At 41.5% G+C, this 17733-nt stretch overlaps 1 protein-coding gene across 11 annotated transcripts in view; it reads right to left on the bottom strand.

The window, feature by feature from the left end:
• LOC113157377 (adhesion G protein-coupled receptor L3-like) overlaps window positions 1–15812 on the bottom strand; it is a 194528-nt gene extending 178716 nt beyond the window's left edge. For all 11 annotated transcript variants that reach the window (XM_026352846.1, XM_026352850.1, XM_026352849.1 and 8 more), the window contains exon 1: window positions 15163–15812. The gene's annotated coding sequence lies outside the window, so the exon portion shown is untranslated. The remainder of the gene's footprint in view (window positions 1–15162) is intronic.
• Window positions 15813–17733: the final 1921 nt, after the last annotated feature.

Below are 17733 nucleotides of genomic sequence, written 5' to 3'. Positions count from 1 at the left end.
AAGCATTTCTCTTAAAACCTTTTACCACAGTGAATTAATATTCAAACTGTTGTCATTAATCTTCTATACATGTTTGCTATATAGTAGGGACGCTAGCTGGGCCCCGAGTGGCCTCTCTCTCTCAATTGAAAAACTGAAAATCTGCAACTTATTAAAGACGTGGGTCAAGTTACAGGTAGTTTACTTCTGAATCCTTTTTCCATGTGCAAGCATGTGCACCCCCAACCAACCTTCTGTGCCCTTGCCCACCTCCCCCAACCTGACAAATATGGAACTTGACCCTTTTTGAATTCTGAAGCCGACCTACACACTGAATATAACCTTGGCAGAGGCAAGGGGAGCGAGGTGTGTTTCCAATAAACTCAGGTCTTCGAGTATGCTTGTGTGTGTGTGTAAATGTATGCATGCATGCTCTGTTTATGTCAAAATTCAATTGTGTATGTCTGCGTGTATACATATCTGTGTTACACAGGTCTGTGTCGCCACATGTGTTTATTTGATCATATATTACTGCTTTTAGGTGTGTGTTTGTGGGTGCATAAGGGTTCAATAACCCTGTGTGCGGCAGGGGGGCTCTGGAGTGTCTCAGCACCCAAGGCGCCAAGGACATGGCTTGACAGGTGTGTATGGTGGACCTATTGGTCTGCAGAGCAGCAGCGGGCAGCAGCACAAAGTGCCCATTCAGGCTTGGAAGGAGACAACCGAGATATCGCAGGACCCCTGTGAGGAGGGGGGGTGGTCATTCGGGGGCATGTCAACCTTTCACCATGACTACAAGAAAAAGACATAACTGCATTTACATTTGCTTCTATGGAGGCTAGCCGTCTACCAGTATGTGACAGATTCTATAAATAAAAAGTAAACAATCAAATGTGGAAAATAGTCCACTCAAGCTTATTAATCAACTCCAAACCTAAACATAGGTTGGGATATCTCTTTTACGTCATACATGGAAGAAACATCTAGAACTTCTTCCACCTGAGGAATATGATGAAATTAGGAGCACCATGTCCGAGCATACATCCAAGTGATGCTGAAAAACTAATCCATGCATTAGTTACCTCTAGACCTGAATATTGTAATTCACTAATGATAGTTTGTCCCAATAAATCCTTCAAACGCCTCCACTTAGTCCAAAATGCTGCAGCCAGAGTTCTGACTGGAATTAGCAAGAGAGATCATATTACCTACATTACTGCAAAGTGCCTTGAGATGATTTCTGTTGTGATTTGGCACTATAACAAATAAGGTGAATTAAAGTGGTATATTTTTTATGATGTCTGAAATCATTATTATAAAAATAATTATCAAATACTACTTAATGCATACCAATTCACACATATCCAGGTGGAATAAAAAAGAAAAACTCAAATAGCTGCAGCATACAAGCTAATGACAGCATGTGACAGAAATGAGCAATGTCTTTGTAATGGAATTACACGGCTATGTGGCCCATACGTCCTTAACGCGCATCTGACAAGAGCATTTAAAAACGCACAATGCCACCAACACTGCTATCCATGCAGAAAATTGGACAGCCATCCTTTAGCTCTGACATAAGTCTATGTGCTAGGATCACGCATCAGAGAGCAATATAGTATAGAACGAGCCTCTGCTCAAACCAAAAAGTAATTGAATCGAGGATGAATATAGACAGAATGGGATGAGAGTTGAAAGAAAAACACGCTGTATGAATTTGATGCTCTGTTAGACAATGTTTTGAAGAAAGTTGCAGGAAGCGCGCTCAAAGAGACGAGCAAAAGAACGCAGAAGAAAGAAGCTGTTGAAAAGAGTGAAACCATCAGCAACGTCTGAATGTTTCTGTTGGCCTTGATGGGAAGGTAAAAACGCCTTGGCAGTTCTCCAACCTTAACCCTATCCGCACCTTTTCCTCTGCTATATCCAGTTCCAAAGCATGCCCAACATCTGAGAGATAACCTTAACCTACATATGTTGTTGCAATATACGACACAGCAGAGGTCAATGAAGAGACCCTTGAGTCCCAAGGGTATCTGGCCACTAAATCACATTTGTAGAGTCATATTGAACACATAGCCCTGAGGAGAGTAAAAAGCACAGCAAAGAGCGATAGGCATCTTTCTATCACTGAAAGCCTGCACAGCATTATTTAATGGTAGTGGTGATGACATGTGGCAATCGCCTGCTTTAATGTTACAATACGGGCTGCCGAGACGTGTTCAATTCTTCTTAGGGTCTTGTTCTCATCAGGGTAACCAGCAATGAGCAAATGTGACTGAAGTGCAGTGATGTGGAGAAAAGAAAAATATCTATATATACAGCCTTTCTCATGCATGAGATAAAAAGATGTCTATGCTTATAATTACTAGAAAAACCTTCATAGAAGAAGGGAGGGAAAAAAGCGTGGATGTTCAACAGTTTGTGCATTCACTGGCAGTACTTAATGAGGTATGGATAACCTTTACGCTAAAGACCCCCAAAGTCACCCCTAAAGCCCCCCCGCAAAAATCCCACCTCCCAAATCAGACTGTCACCAGAAATGTCAAATTCAGTCACCGGTGTAAGAGAGGAAACCAGAAACGGGTGTAATTGTGAGAAAACAGTGTGCTGCAGTTACCAGTGCTCAAGAGTGCTGCATACTAGCGGAGACCCAGACCTCTGAAGCATTTAGCATATTCCCACCACTCTCCTGCTGTTATTGTCTAATTGGGCATGCTGCAAGTACGACAACAGGAGAGTCACTGAGACAACTGTCTAATTCATTCAAATAGGCTAGAAATGACATCGTATTGGAAGATTCTGCAGAGGCAATGCATGAATGAAGCAAAGCATGTTTGACAGTTCACCTACAGTCACAGACTTGCAACTAACAATAGCTTTTAATTAAGGGCAAGCCAGTTCCTTAACCAAGTTTATTTACTGCCTGGTCATTAACATGCCCCATGCCATTTCCCAATCCTCATTGGTTAACCCTATCTATATTGTAAACACAGCTTATCTACATTAATCACAAATCAACCCATACTGTAGATGGAGGATGGTTATTGAACGCAACTGTAACTAGTGATAGGGTTATTCTAATTTTACACCTCGTTCCGCTGACTTGGTGAAATGAAGAAATGGCTCCTGAAGTTGGTATCAGATTCCAGATCAGTTAAAGTGATCCCTCTGACCTCCTTGCTTTTATCCCTGTTGTGGTTTAGCGTGTTGTTTTTGCTGGACTATCTAAGAACCAGAGCCAAATTTCATTTTAACCTGGCATACTAATTCAATCCAGCTATCCAGAGGTGGTAAAAGTATGGTGTGGCTCTAAATTGCAAACTCTTCCACAAGTCTCAGAAACTGTATATGGTGACAGTCTGCATATTTTCTGGTTTCTGTTACCTGGGTCACTTATAGGTCATGAATGAGACTTTAGAATGAGGTTCAGAGGTCATGAGATTGGTTCAGCATATTTTGCATGCCATTAAAATTGTATATGGGTCTATGAAAACAAACTGCTAGCGCACGGTAACAGACACAAGGAGACAGATGGCTGCCGGAGTGGGGTTTCTTATGCATGACGAATTGTCGCATCTGCTGGTGTGACTGAGCAAAGCTCACGGTCAGAGGAAGTTCTCAAGAAAACAGGAGGAAGCGCCATCTGAAAACAAGCAAACAAAAAGCCAGCCTGTCATCTGTTTTCAAAGTAACTCGTCTTTTTATAGTCAAGAGTCATCTGCAGTAACTAAGTCAAACAGGAATCCTGCTGGGACCTGAGGGAAATCAAGGTGGCAGTCACTCTCCTGAAGCACAGGTGAGGTGACATTCTGCCAAAATAAAAGTCTACCGATCGCTGCAAACAGCTAAAAGGAGTACACATCATTAGGGGAAACCTGTAGGAGGTCTTGTCATCCATGTTATAAAATAACGTACAGAAGGTTGATGAAAACAGATCACAAAAAGAGAAAAAAAAAAAACATTAAAACTCTATCTAGGTGAAGTGCTTGTGTGGCCTCTGTCCAGACCTGTCCGAGTTCCTTTTCAATTCAATGGCGTTTCCTAATTAGATGAGAAGGCCGGGTTGATGTACAGTACATGCTCTCATTGTATTAAAAACTCAGGAAAAAAAGGGGCCATGCGTGGAGGTCTGCAGTGCTTCGACAGATGATTACAATTGTCTCTCCCTCACTCCAGCATGTCCACAGATCCAGAGGAAAGAATCGATACGCAAAAAGCACTTAATTCCTGCTTAATTTCATTCTTTACTGTCAGTATAATTAAAAGGGGTTTCAACTAACATTCCCGTCCAAATTTATCCATGGTGATGGAGGTAGCCTTCTCAAAAAGCATCAGCGGTCCGGGGAAACGGCTTCTCTTGGAACTGTTGGAACAGCATCATGTTTGTAGGACTCTTGTTGACTGTGTGGTACGTCAATTTATTAACAACGACAGTGCTGTGTGGCATTTACCCCAATGTGCATATGCACATTTATACAGCTTTGCAAAGATAAGATAACTGTAGCACAGCCAACAACAAAACCAAGGAGAAAGTGGCGTTTATTATTGTTCATTTTTGAAGTGATACAATTAGATTTTGCTCCCCTTAAAAATACAAGGAAACTGTGACTGTGCAGCGATTGGCACCAAACCAAACCAAAGCCTTGTTTGCCACATTTCCATTTGTACCGAAGCTACAGGAGGAGTATAAATCATTTCTCCACACACTTTCAGTTTCCTGCACAGTTAACACCAGCTGAGAGACAGAAATTAGCAAATTACCTGTGTGTCATGGCTGCATCCAAGCTGCTGGACCAATTATTTCTACTCTGCTGCAATTGTAAAGGCCTTTCCAGCTGTGCTTGACACAAAGCTGGCTTAGGGAGGCTTCCTACTGACCAAAAGCATAAACAAGATTACAGCAACCTAACCTTTCACAGTGTTTCTGAGTGACAACAGAAAACCTGCTAAATGGACCTTTGGCCTAGAGCTGTGAAAAAATCCTGGATTGTCTCTTTGGAGATTTCATTGGGAGAGGCTGAGCTGATAAAAAAAAAAAAAAAAAACAGTGGAACAAGGTAGTGCTTGTTGTCTATACTGGTCAATAATGGACTATTCATTAGCGGAGACTGTATTGCATTTAGAATTAACAGGAAAAAGAACAACGCATTAACAAAGAAAAACTGCAGACCCAGGTGTATGGAAACTAGATTACAGATAGTCGTTGTATTGTTCAACTGATGACTTCCAAAGCAATAACTAAACCTACCTTATTAATCATTATAGGCAGAAATTCCATGAAGGGTTGACCTACACTGACCCGAGTGAGCTAACTGTCTCGGGACACGCTGCGGCTTTCTGGTTTGTAGGTGGAAGCTACCACGCTACTGTGTTAAGCCATTTGCTCTATGTTAGCCCGACTTTAAACTACATTTATTATGTATGAGAGGGTAAAATGGGTGCATGAGAAGATTATAAGAGCTTAACATTTTGATGAGATTAATCTGGCTATCAATCTTTGCGTGCACACAGTGGTGCACCAATTATTATGTGGCAGTCGATGAACAAATAACATTTATATCTCGGTGACTGTATGTTCCTTTAAAAGGAAAACATTAATTGGGAGCAGATTTTGTTTCCTGCACCATTCACTAGAAGAAAATGTATATCAGGAGCTTGTCAAGTGTACTAGTGAGGTGGGGAAGCAGAGGGACTGCGACTATCAATGTGGGCCCTGTCAGAAGATAGACTATCAACGTGGAGAACAGGAAGGGAGTGGATGTCAGTTGCCTGGAGAGGACGGGCTGACATCTCAACTCCCACTGTCTGTCATTCTGTCTTCCTGGTGATGTATGGATGTTATACGGCACCACTCACCCAGCAGAACCAGTCAATACTACCATGCCGAGGAATGCTGTGGTGAGACAATGGGAGACTGTGACCCTTGTTATGGAATGACAAAACTGCATGAGGGAGGAGGGGGGGAAAGGAATGGGGTTTATGGAGGAGGGTGGGCTGCTTCTCTATATCACATAGTCAGCAATCCAGTAGAGGCATTTCATTGATTAAACCTTGCAGGATTATCTGAGAAGTCCAAAAAAAAAAAAAAAAAACAACAACATGGTAGTGCTACCTATTCTTTATATTAAGCCATGGGTGTTAGCATATTTCTACTTGCAATCATAAGACAATAATAATAATGGTAATAATAATGGACCACACATCCTTGTTAGCACCCTCACGTATTAAGTTATTAAGAGCAGAACTGTATGAAAAGCTTGATGCAGCCCTTGAACCACCGTGACGTCCATATGTAGGCAGATGAGAGGAAAAGGCCCCCCGTTTTCTAGCTCCCCGTCCATGGGGGCTCTGTTGCTGCCTGCATGGCAGCTCCGTTATCTGCTGCTTATTATTTGGCTGAATGAGCTGGAGCGGGGCTCACGGGGCTTGCTTCTGACATAATGACTGATTACAGTCTTGTGGCTCCCCTCTAAGAAATCCCACAGTTGCCACCATTGCGCCGTGGCGGCTCAGCATCACAGGCAGGACCAGTGTACAAGCGGGCGGGAAAGAAGGGTGGGGGGTAGCCGGCCTGTTCCAGTGACAGCGTAACTGCTGCTAAAAGTCCTCGAGCTGTCACAACTGCCAGTGACACTGGTAGACACCTGGGTTATCAACCTACTTGTCATCAGCTGCCTTGTTAATGACGGCTTTTTCAAACTAAAAGGTAGAAATTAGAGGAACAGTAGAAATCTCATCTCCCGATGCCAATCTGCAAGAAATGTCACTAAATATCACTGTATTATCAATGTTTTCAACTTCACCTTTGCATTGTGAACAATACATCTGTCACTTCCCCTTTCTGCAGGAACAGAACGCATGAGGATGCATGTGAACATTAACCCTGCTTGGAGCAATACGTGTAACATGAAGCATCCATAATGCGTAGCCTTATGAGCACACAGTGCATGCTTACTTATGAACGTGGCGTACAGATGCATGCAACTGTGACAGCAATCGGGAAAACAACACACACAACAGGCTCTGTCAATAGCTACCGTTTCCAAACAACAAGAGAAGTCTTTCTGTCAGCACTTTTCAAACGCCAGCTTTCAGGCAGTCAATTAAGTTCAAGGTGAGACAAAAATGTGTTGTCATTTAAACGGTTTTGCTCCACTGGGGCGGTGCATCAGTTCAGTCATCTCCTTTCCAGAGGTGACAAAAGGCTGGCAGGGAAGTTTATATTTGCTGAGCGAATACACAGTTCTGCTGTTATTTTACTGAGCTAAAGCAGGATATCAGGCGAACAGAGCGCCCCCGAATTTAAAATGCACATTTCCTCGTGAGCAGAGGCTCATAAAGACGGTAAGGAAGAAGAGAGCCTCCGTGCTTAGGCAGTCCGTCCTGCCAGATTGCACCTCCCACTTCCACACTCCTAAATCCAATACTGTGCTATTGATTAAGAAAATCTATGTGAGCTAAGTCACAAGCACAGAGGGGGTGATGCTGAAATGCAGCCATACAGTAGAAGGCAAAAGTATGTGAACCCTTTAGAATTTCATGGTTTTATGCATTCACTTGTCATGAAATCTGATCTGATCTTCATCTGAGAGTAATAAATAACATATTGTGCCTAAAATAATAACACAAACCGAATCTGATCTTTCATGTCTTTATCGAGAAGAACCATAAACACCTGATAGCGCTAGTGAAAAAAGCTAATTAGCTTAGATGAAGATCAGATCACAATTTATGACAGATTACTGCAGAAAAAACATGAACTTCCAACAGGTTCATTTGCTTTTTCTTGCCCTGCATATTTTGAAGTCACACGTGCAATTGGATTCTGATCAACCCAACAAATTAACCTTGTTTATGTATGTATAACAAATGTGCTTCTTCTTAATTAAAAAAAAAATAAAATAGCCCGACACAACAGAAGCGTAAATCTTTCATTATGGAGCTATCCACCTGTATAAAAATACTTTATCTTCCTATAAAAATGTGTGCACCCTCTGTATATCATATCAAGTATGAATGAAAAAAGTGTATTTTAATTTAGAAAACATTCAGCGGAGTTGTAATCAACACTTCTGCAAGGCAAGTTCACACTTGGTGTGCCATTACAAGCTCTTGTGAGCCGCTGGCTTTAAAGTATGGCAGAATGAGAAAAAAAAAAAAAAAAACATTGTAATGGAATTTTTATTCAAAGATAGTATAGTTTCCTAGTGCACCAGCATGTTTTGGAGATGTCAAATTACTGAGGGCGGTGGATGGATTGCTGAATGGTAATACCAGACATAGAGTGAGGGTCCCAAGGGACAGGGGGGGCCCCCCGTACAAGAGCCTCTGCTTGAAGTGACTTGACATTTCTAGTTGGAAAATCAATCAAATGAATGCACAGGGATGCAAAGTACTGTTACTACAAAGACACCAAAAAAGACAAAAAAGATGCAAAACTACAAAGATATTCAAAACAACTACAAATAGACAGAGCATCTCTAGTCTGGGAATCCTGCCATCATGTAGGACGAGTGAATGCCCACAATCTGTCCATGCTGAGGAGCTATAGTGCTTTATATCACCCATGCAGCACATTGTTTTTGACTTGATTTGTCAGAGCATCCAGATATGCAGGTATATTTTTGGATCAATGTATGCATCATAAACCTAACTGTATTTTCACTATATGCAAATCGAAGTTAACATTTTGTAAAGAACATTTCTCTTGTGTCAAACTTTGCTGTAGGTTGAAAACAGAGGAGGGGAGTAGAGTTACTGGGCGCAAAACTGCACCTGATTTTTGCAGATGCAGCAGCCTGTGAACAAGGAAGCTATCTTCATTTCTCTTTGCTGGCCAATTAGTGGTCAGATCAGGAGGTCCCAATGGTTTAGGGAGGCGTAAATACTAACCGTCATTTCCATTCATTTGTATGCGGCTGCAGGTGCACTACCTTATTATGTATTCAAGGCCAAACCTGCCTCCCAAACAGGCCATAAATTAACTTCTTTTAGAGCTTCGGCCTCAGAGAAGCATTGCATCTTTGTTTGAATCCCCTTCACTGGTCTAAAGTTCACAGAGGAGGGGGAAAAAAAAAAAACCTCAGAACAAAGCAAAGCCATGAATATTGTTAAAGAAAACTTGGTGTCCTGGTACTGTAAAATGTACATAGGCAAATGTGTTCGATTTTACAGAGTGGTAAAGAGGTTGATGTACTACAGCTCTGTCAGGTTTTGTCAGTTTGATGGTTTCTGGATACTTTTACCACCACCAACAGAATCGTAAGAGCGGCTTGGATTGCTCTAAATGCTAAGCTGACATTTTTGGGTCCATATCTGCACACAAGCAGACAAATTCATTCACAAATCATTTTCCACGTCTTTGATAGTGTGCTGGGGTTAACGGTGTCATAGAAACACGCTTTTTTTGGGGGGGGATAGATAGTAATTACTGAGAATTAGTGGGGAACATACATGGTGATTTCACCAAGCAAATGGCTTGATCTCTGTGCGATTTAACGGTCGGGGCACACTTTGGTGGTCCTTATCTGCAAGAAACACTCCTATAAGAATCTGCACTACAAGTCAAAGATGGCATCTCCGTGGCCAGTCAGAAAACGAATGCATATCTGAATTCGCAGTTCTGCCCAAGTAAGTTAATGCTTCGCACTCCAGTCCCCGTGCAATGCAGCTTTTTGTATCTCTGCCTCCAGAAGTTGTTGAGTGTTAAAATGCGCCTGCTAAGTGTTTTGACCCCCCCAGGGACAACTTAACTAAGTGTCAAATTAAGGGTGGAGGGGTGCCTTGCAGATAATTAAAACTGCAGTCTAAAACATAAGATTTTTTTTTTTTTAAACACAGTGTCACTTGCTATGGTAACGTATACACTTGAGCTTGATAATATACCAGCCCTACAGGCATTTATTAAAATTGAATGCATAAATTAAAGTGACATGTGAGTGGAATTCAAACCCAGCCAAAGCTTAGTGTGTGTATGTGTGCTGTGAATTCGACACTCAGAAATGGCACTGCAGCCCTAATTGTTTTCACGGTCAACCAATAATCTTACACATGCACACGCATCCTTGCCCAAAACCACACTTGTGTTCCTATTCATTGTCAGGATTACACGTCAAAGCGATAGACCCGGTGAAATATTTCCATGACCTCACCCTATCCTCAACACACCAGACTCACTGGAGTGGTATAAAATCCCCCGCAAATCCGTTAGTGATTTAAAGAGGCTCATCAATACCCCACACAGCCTCTCCAGCTCTCTCATCCTAACCACTTTTTTTTTTTTTTTGGTTGTAAACCAGTCACAGATAAAGGGCCTGGAATTAATTTGACAATCCTCATCATGATGCCAGTAAATAATAGGTCTACTTTAGAAACAATGGCTTGGTTTACAGATGATTTTTCTTGCATGCTTAACATTTCACAGATAGCAGTCATTGACTCACACTATTTCCAAACTTAGTGCAATAGTAGGAGTTTTTTTTTTTTTAAATCACAAATATCAGATATAGTCTTCAGCCTGCATTTGTAGTTTCTATTTCATAGATGTTTCAAAACCCATCCTTTGATGTTCTAATGTTAGATGCCAGTCTGTGATAACCACACAAAAAGTATTGATGCCGAGCACTCAAAACCTGTTGACCCTATAACATATATTCACAAGCTTCAACACTGTATCTATGGCAGAATATGCTCTTTTAGTCCGTTATCTACAGTTTTCTTTTACACTCCTCGATATCATGGTCACTCTTCACAGAGCTATTCAGAATCAAGAAACTAATTGTCTGTTCTTTCCATCAACCACCAGCTGAAGACTCCATCTCAACTGTAACCCAATTTCCTGCAATTTAGTGTTCAGGGGATTGTGAAAGCTTGTGTCAAAACCTTTGTGTTGAGGGTCTTTATGAGACAGGACAGCTAAAGCGAGAGGCACAGACCTTAAGGACCTTTTCTCAGCCATGTGCTTTTTTTATTTTCTATTTTTTTATTTGCAGCTTTTGCTTTTCTTCTTCTGTGACACTCCTGCCAGAGAAAGGGCCCCCGCAGGCCGACCTGCCTCACTCGTAACGGCGTGACAACTCCAGTCTTTGGGAACGTAGACAAACCAAAGGCCCTCACTGTAGCGATGGGTGATATTTGGCTCGTAATAATGTGCATACCTGACAGGAAGAGGTAGCCTGCTTGATCTATTCACCACAGGTTTCACATTTAAACTTAAAAAGCGTGTAAGGTATCCTGGAAATGATATCACAATATTTTGAGGAAATTTGTGATAATTATGTTTATGAAGCTAGAGAAATACACACTGAAAAACATATTCTATGGTAAAAGCACCATGCCAGCAGCCCCATTTATTCGCGCAAACAAAATCAAGGGTATTTTTCATCTTTCTTTTCTAGCAAGCTACTGCCCTTGACTGTGTTTTCATGCACTTAAGGAACCAGGTCACTTAGAGAAAGCTGCTATTTCAACTAGTCAGGAAATAGAGTTTACATGCACTTCATAAACGTGGTTACAGAAAATTGGCATATACATGCAACTCGATCTTATTGTGGAAGCATGATACCAGTAATTTGTTAGTCCCAACACCACTGATATTCTACGAGACTCGCTATTAATGTGGATACCACTGTAAAAGCCTGACAAACAAACTAGCGACTGTTAGACTCTGTAAACACAGACTCTGAAAAGTCTGTCTGAGACTTTGAGCGTTCGCTAGTTTTCGCCAATTTTCGTTCCGAAAATCCAGAGACAACAGAACATAAAATGAGAAACTGTGTGAACTGGCTAAATAAAATAAATCCACAGCAAAAAGTGACTTATTAAATGTTAAGTTTGTGTTCTAAATATTCACACATTATCAAAAAAATTCCACAATCTAAAGGTTGCATCTTTTAATGGCAATGAATAAAAGTCACATTTCAGTAGCCAGACATAAAAAACTGGTCAGTTAATTGATTTTTAGAATAGGTATAGAAATAGTAACGCACTGTCTAATGACTCACTGACCAACTTGCTTGCGATTCTACGGGATACAACCATCATTGTCTTTGCTTCAGTCAAGTGAACAAGGAAAGTGGACTGTACTGTTACTGGAAGAACTGAAACCAGCGATGCTGCTGACTCAACGTGTGGATGAGGCTAATGAATGGTATCCATGGACACCACTCGGTACAATCAAACTGTAATTGCTTACTGTAAGAAATAGGTTCAAGTTCTAAGCATGAGGGACACGAAAGGAAATCCCAAACAATGCGCAGCCTTTGATCCCGAGAGACACTCAGCGAGAGCCTAACATCTGAAAAAGTATGTGCGGCGCATGCCCTTGAGCATTAAATTCAGTTGTACAGTGGTATGTCAAATCACTGCAAACAAAGATAGACAGGCATTGAAGGGTTATTTTTTCAGACCAGGATTAATTAGTACAACAATTGGACATGTTTTTTTTGCATTATTATTATACCAGATGGTTGTATATAGTATAGGGGATGGGTTTAAAGCTACCATATGTGCCAATTATACATAACTGAAAAAATGGTAATAGACAGAAAGTGTGTGTGTGAGAGAGAGAGATTGTCCTCACTTTTATAAAACAACAATCCAAACTGTAAAAAACACTCCCTGTACTTAATCTTAGCCACAAATCCACGTCCCACGTAAGATAACCTGATGAAGAAAATTGGAGAGCCCTCGTCTCCATTTGTACAGCAACGGCAAATTGGATTCCCCCCCCCCCTTTGACTTGCAATTGTGTCCAAAACGGCAAAAATCAAATCAAATAAATGGAAATGCCAATCGAGAGGAAAACTACACTAAATCAATTGGGTGAATCAAGTGAGTGAAAAAAAGGGGGAAATCACAGTGAGCGATTACCTACAATACAAGTGGCCCAACAAAGAGAAACACGCTTTCCCAATTAGGGCACCAAACCAACCCATATTAGTGTAATACAATACAACACAGTGCCGGTCTTACACTGTTAAAAAAAAAAAAAAAAAAAAAAAAAAACTGAAAGAATAAGGATAGAATGAGTCACTTTACAGACAAAAGAAGACCTGGTTAACAGTCTCACAAGGCCTCTAATTAATCCAGTCCAGGGTTTTGTAAGAGTTCTCATTATTTAAGTAACAGAAAAAGATTTCAATGCCATGTACAAGGTGGAAGAAAAAATAGACTTCAGAAGCATTTAACATCATAACTGATCAAAAAAGCTACAGAACAATAAAAAGAAATCGTACTCTGCCACGGTGCTGCTTTCATGTTTATTTCCGCCACCTATCAATATCCCACTGTGTTTATTTACCCATGATAACCAATTCAATCAATATGTAGTACAGTGGCTCATATCCAGCACAGTATCTTCCAATAACGGACTGCAAGATAACAACGCCTTCGACAAAAGCGAGGGAGCAATTATTTTCCTTTTCCTGCCCCATCAGGTATCACTGCCAGAGTCTGGGTTCAACTGCGGTTTTATTAAATGTGACTCAAATGATATTCCACGAGGAGCAGTGTTTACGTGGATCCAAAACGGATAGGACGCCGAAAACAAAGTGCAGGGCTGACATAACTCTTAGTCAGAAAGCATCAAATGTCGCCTCGAGTTTACCCTAGAGGAGGAAGTGGAGGTTTTCACTGTTGACTGAGGAAACAATGTGCGTGTGTGTGTGTGTGTGTGAGTGTGTGTCATCTGCTTGAGGGCGCGTCCACTAATGCAGATTATATGACAGATGGTACTGCAGTCCTGGACATAATGAACACAATTGTCAGATAAGGATACAACCAATAATGATGTGCACGATATTCTGACAATTTGGAAGGGTGTGTGTGTGTGTGTGTGTGTGTGTGGATGTGAGTGGGGGGAGTTACATGATGGAAATAAGTCACACAGCTGAATCACATGAAGCCAAATCCTGGCTGAAAAAAAAAAAGATCACCTCCAACCCAACAGCTGTTACGTTATCCAGGGTAAAACTCAACCAAGATGGGACCGGATGACAAAACAATGAACTGAAAATGAGGGGGCATCGGTGTGCAGTGGTGGGAAAAAAGAAAAATAAACTTCTGATCCGATTCGACGTGATCGAGGCTTAGTTACCTTTTCCCAATTTGATTTTGATGCTGAAAGACAGTTTGTGCTGTCCTCGCATCAAAGCATTTGGCACAGTGGCCCCCCTCGACCCCGCGCTTCTTCCAGACACAGGGCAGCGTTTCTTCTTCGGGCATAGGCAAGCATTCACCTGTTTCTATTCTTCTATAGGTGCTCGTGATAATGCTATTTGACTTTTATTTGCTCTGATGGGGGGAAAAGAAGCCGATGATAGAGAATGATTGAGGTGAGACAGCAGCCAAAGGAGACACACATGAACTGTTTCCATATTCTATACCAGCCACTTCAATATTTCATTCCTAATGCATTCTTAACCCATCATGAAAAATGCAGATGCTCACACCACTGCATCCGTCCTCGCACTCCAGTACATTTTGAGCAACAAATAGCAACAGACAAAAGCAGGCCAGCACTGGCACATATCTTCATCCTAAAAGACACACAGTCTTTCTGCTTGACACTCATCTACTGCTAGAGCTCCATCCCTCACAAACCAGAGGCACATATTCACTTTTAGGAGGGGGGGGGGGCAAGGTGGCTGAAACTCAAGTACTGCATGACTTTAAAATGCTAAACTTTCATTCAAAAGGCATGCATTGAATGAGGAACTTCGATGTGAAGCCATTTTTTTTTTTTGTCTTTAATCCGTACACGCTGTTTTAAGCATCGCCACGAATGGTACAGTATAATAAATAAAAAAAAAAAAAAAGACCTTTCACGATTCTACAATTAGCTGGAAAATATAAGATCTCAATCCAAAGCGCTAACAGAGTGGGTTAATTAGTCCAGCAGGAAATGTGACATTTTCATTTTGCCTATCAATATGTTGCGCGTTTTATCGGCGCTGATTGCACCTGAACGCACCGATAGCCCAGTTAAAGTAATTAAGAGTGGAGCGCACGGCAGGACTGACATTACAGAGCACATCCAAACACTGCTGCAGGGTGTCTTTCATGGGCATTATTATCATCATCCTGAGCTCAATCTGCAGATAACAGTGGATATGCGCGCACGCACACACACACACACACACACACGGGGACATATGCATTGTGTAGAGGAACGTCCACACTTACCGTGGATTTAGAAGTTACTGGTGAAAAGGAGGGGACAGCTCGCGTCCTTCCATTCAAAGTGTTTGCGTTAATTTCTCTCCTGACTGTCTCTCAGCCGCGGGGTAAGGTCCTTACGCACTGGGGTGCGATGAATGGACTTGGATGAACGGGGGTCGGGGAGACAGAACAACGAATCCAAAACAGGATGCCCGCTGCTCGCCTCGTTCAATATCCTCGTAAAAGGAAAAAAAAAAAAAAACAATCGCCTCAGTTTAAATCTGCTGCGCGTCCACAATCCGAGTCTTGGTGATGTCGCAGGACAAACAGCGGGCTTTCCCCAAGCTTTGTATCCACGGCACTGTCCCTTACATCCTCCCTTTATGGCACAAGGCGTCCGTCCTTCTGTGCGTTGGCTACATCACGTCCCATAAAGCTGAAAGGCGAAGCGCCACCAGCCCTCGCCGCTCGCGCACACAAACACACAGGAATAAAAATAAAATTAAAAAAAAAAAGAAAGAGTATCCAGATATTTTTTTTGGAAATCTTGTCAGAAAAGCTCCGCGGGGGCGAAAAAGAAATCTAAGTTGTTTGTGGTTCACAAATTCAGCTCTCCGCGACTATGACAAACCAATTGCGCGCACCGGCTGGGAGTCATTCTGCACGGACACCGAGGGTTTTGGAGAGCCTGTGGAAAGGTGAGAGGAAAAACTCGGATGTGGATTGCCGCTCTCGCCGTATACTCGGGCTCCACCTAGCAGCAAACACTAGATAACATGCTACAAACCAAAGCCTCTCCACCTGCAGTATATCTTGCCCCGAGGCTGGCAATGAGACCTATGTTATATTACATTCCGTCTGTGCGCCTGCTGGTGCAATATTTATGCGATATCCACTGCCTCTGTCAGAAAACTCAATGCATTTGAAAATGCAGCTGACATAAGAACGTCCCATCAATAGTGCAATCAAAGAAATGTAGACTGCAAGAGTTTAGTAGATGAGTAACACACCGAAAAGATGTTTTAGGCGTGGTGGACGAAGTGACATACATGCGTACGCAGGGATGGCTCCAAATGTAAATGTTTTTTTTTTTTTTTTTCAAAAGCTATATGTTGTCATGTGTTGTGAGGAGTTCACGGTCCCTTTTTTTTTTTTTTTTTTTTTTTTTTTTTTTGCTGGGAGGGCGTTATTGATCAATGACAAAAAATAGCTGGAGGCTGTTGAAACCCCATCTTCTTATCTCACCACATCTAACATTACTTCAGCTGTTCCTGGGACTGTATCTTCAGATAAGGTCTGAAGCACAAGTGAAATATGGCTTGAGCAAATTTAGATACTACATGATTTTTGGAAATGTCTTTGACTCAAAAACACTGATGGCCATTGAATGCTGCACCACCTGCACACTTACAGCTGGAGCCAGCCAGCATTCGACTACTCAATCATCCTATAGCCACTTAATCACTTTAATAACCTAATTGCAATCAAACAATAACAGGTAATCATCTAATCACTCACCCAGTGCTCCACTAATTAGTCAACGTGAACGCCGACCTGTTAAAGCCCACTTTTGCATGTGTTTCCTGTCTGACAAACACCTTGAACTCCTCAATGCCCCCAATGAAAAATAACTGGCTGCATGCATTTGAAAAGATGCAGCGTTATCTCTCCCTGGCACTGCTTTCCATGCATCCCCCCCGATGCAAATGGATTTCTCCAGGTAGAGGACTGACCAAAGCTGCCTGCCATTACACTTGCATAAACTAGGTAGCTTCAAAGCGACACATTAAGTGCCATGCAATATACTGCTGCCATCTCAACTATATAAAATATACAAGCACAACAAAATAACAGTCTCCATATTAACCCTTATCACAAGCACTACGCCAGTATTGGGAGGCAGATGCCTACAGATTAATAGAACTGAGCAATCAAAGCAGCTCCTTTTTATCCTCTGAATAACTGACTCGTTGTGATTAAAGTGTAAACAGCTTTGCACGTCTTCCACAGAAATGCAAAAGGCTTTCAAAAACATGGAAATGAGTGGCAAGTGAGACCTCACTATATCTAGTTTTGCTGCAGACAAAGGTAGAAAAATCATGAGAACTGGTAGGAGACATGACCAAACTCCATGAATATACAGTAGCAAGTTTCCTGTTTGAACGCTGAAAAGGAAGGTGAACTAGAACTCAAAATCTGAAATGAATAATCAAAATAAATAGCATTTCTATTCAGCGCTTGTCGGGAACAGGAACTGTTATTTTTTTAAGCTGTAAAATAAACAAAATAATAAAAAGGTGTGATCAGACAACAGTTTAATGGTAATGGGAGCTAACGGTGAGAAATCAAACATCAGATTTGATGCTAATGAATAAAATAATAAATCTCTATTCTTTTATCTTCTGTCTTCCATTTACAGCAGGTGGATCTGCACGAGGATTTGTTCCTTACTTCAAGCTGGAGGAGATTACTTTATGCTAATTCTGAAGTAACTGTCCTCAAGACAGAGATGACTTTACTGCTGTCAGATGAAAATCCTTTTTTTATTTCCCACAGAGAGTCCTTCCAGGAATTGTAATATTCATTCATTTTCAT

The sequence above is a fragment of the Anabas testudineus genome, chromosome 18 (genome assembly GCF_900324465.2).
Source record: "Anabas testudineus chromosome 18, fAnaTes1.2, whole genome shotgun sequence".
Taxonomy (NCBI): domain Eukaryota; kingdom Metazoa; phylum Chordata; class Actinopteri; order Anabantiformes; family Anabantidae; genus Anabas; species Anabas testudineus.
The sequence above is the reverse complement of the archived record's forward strand: the minus strand, read 5'-3'. Positions and strand labels throughout refer to the sequence as shown.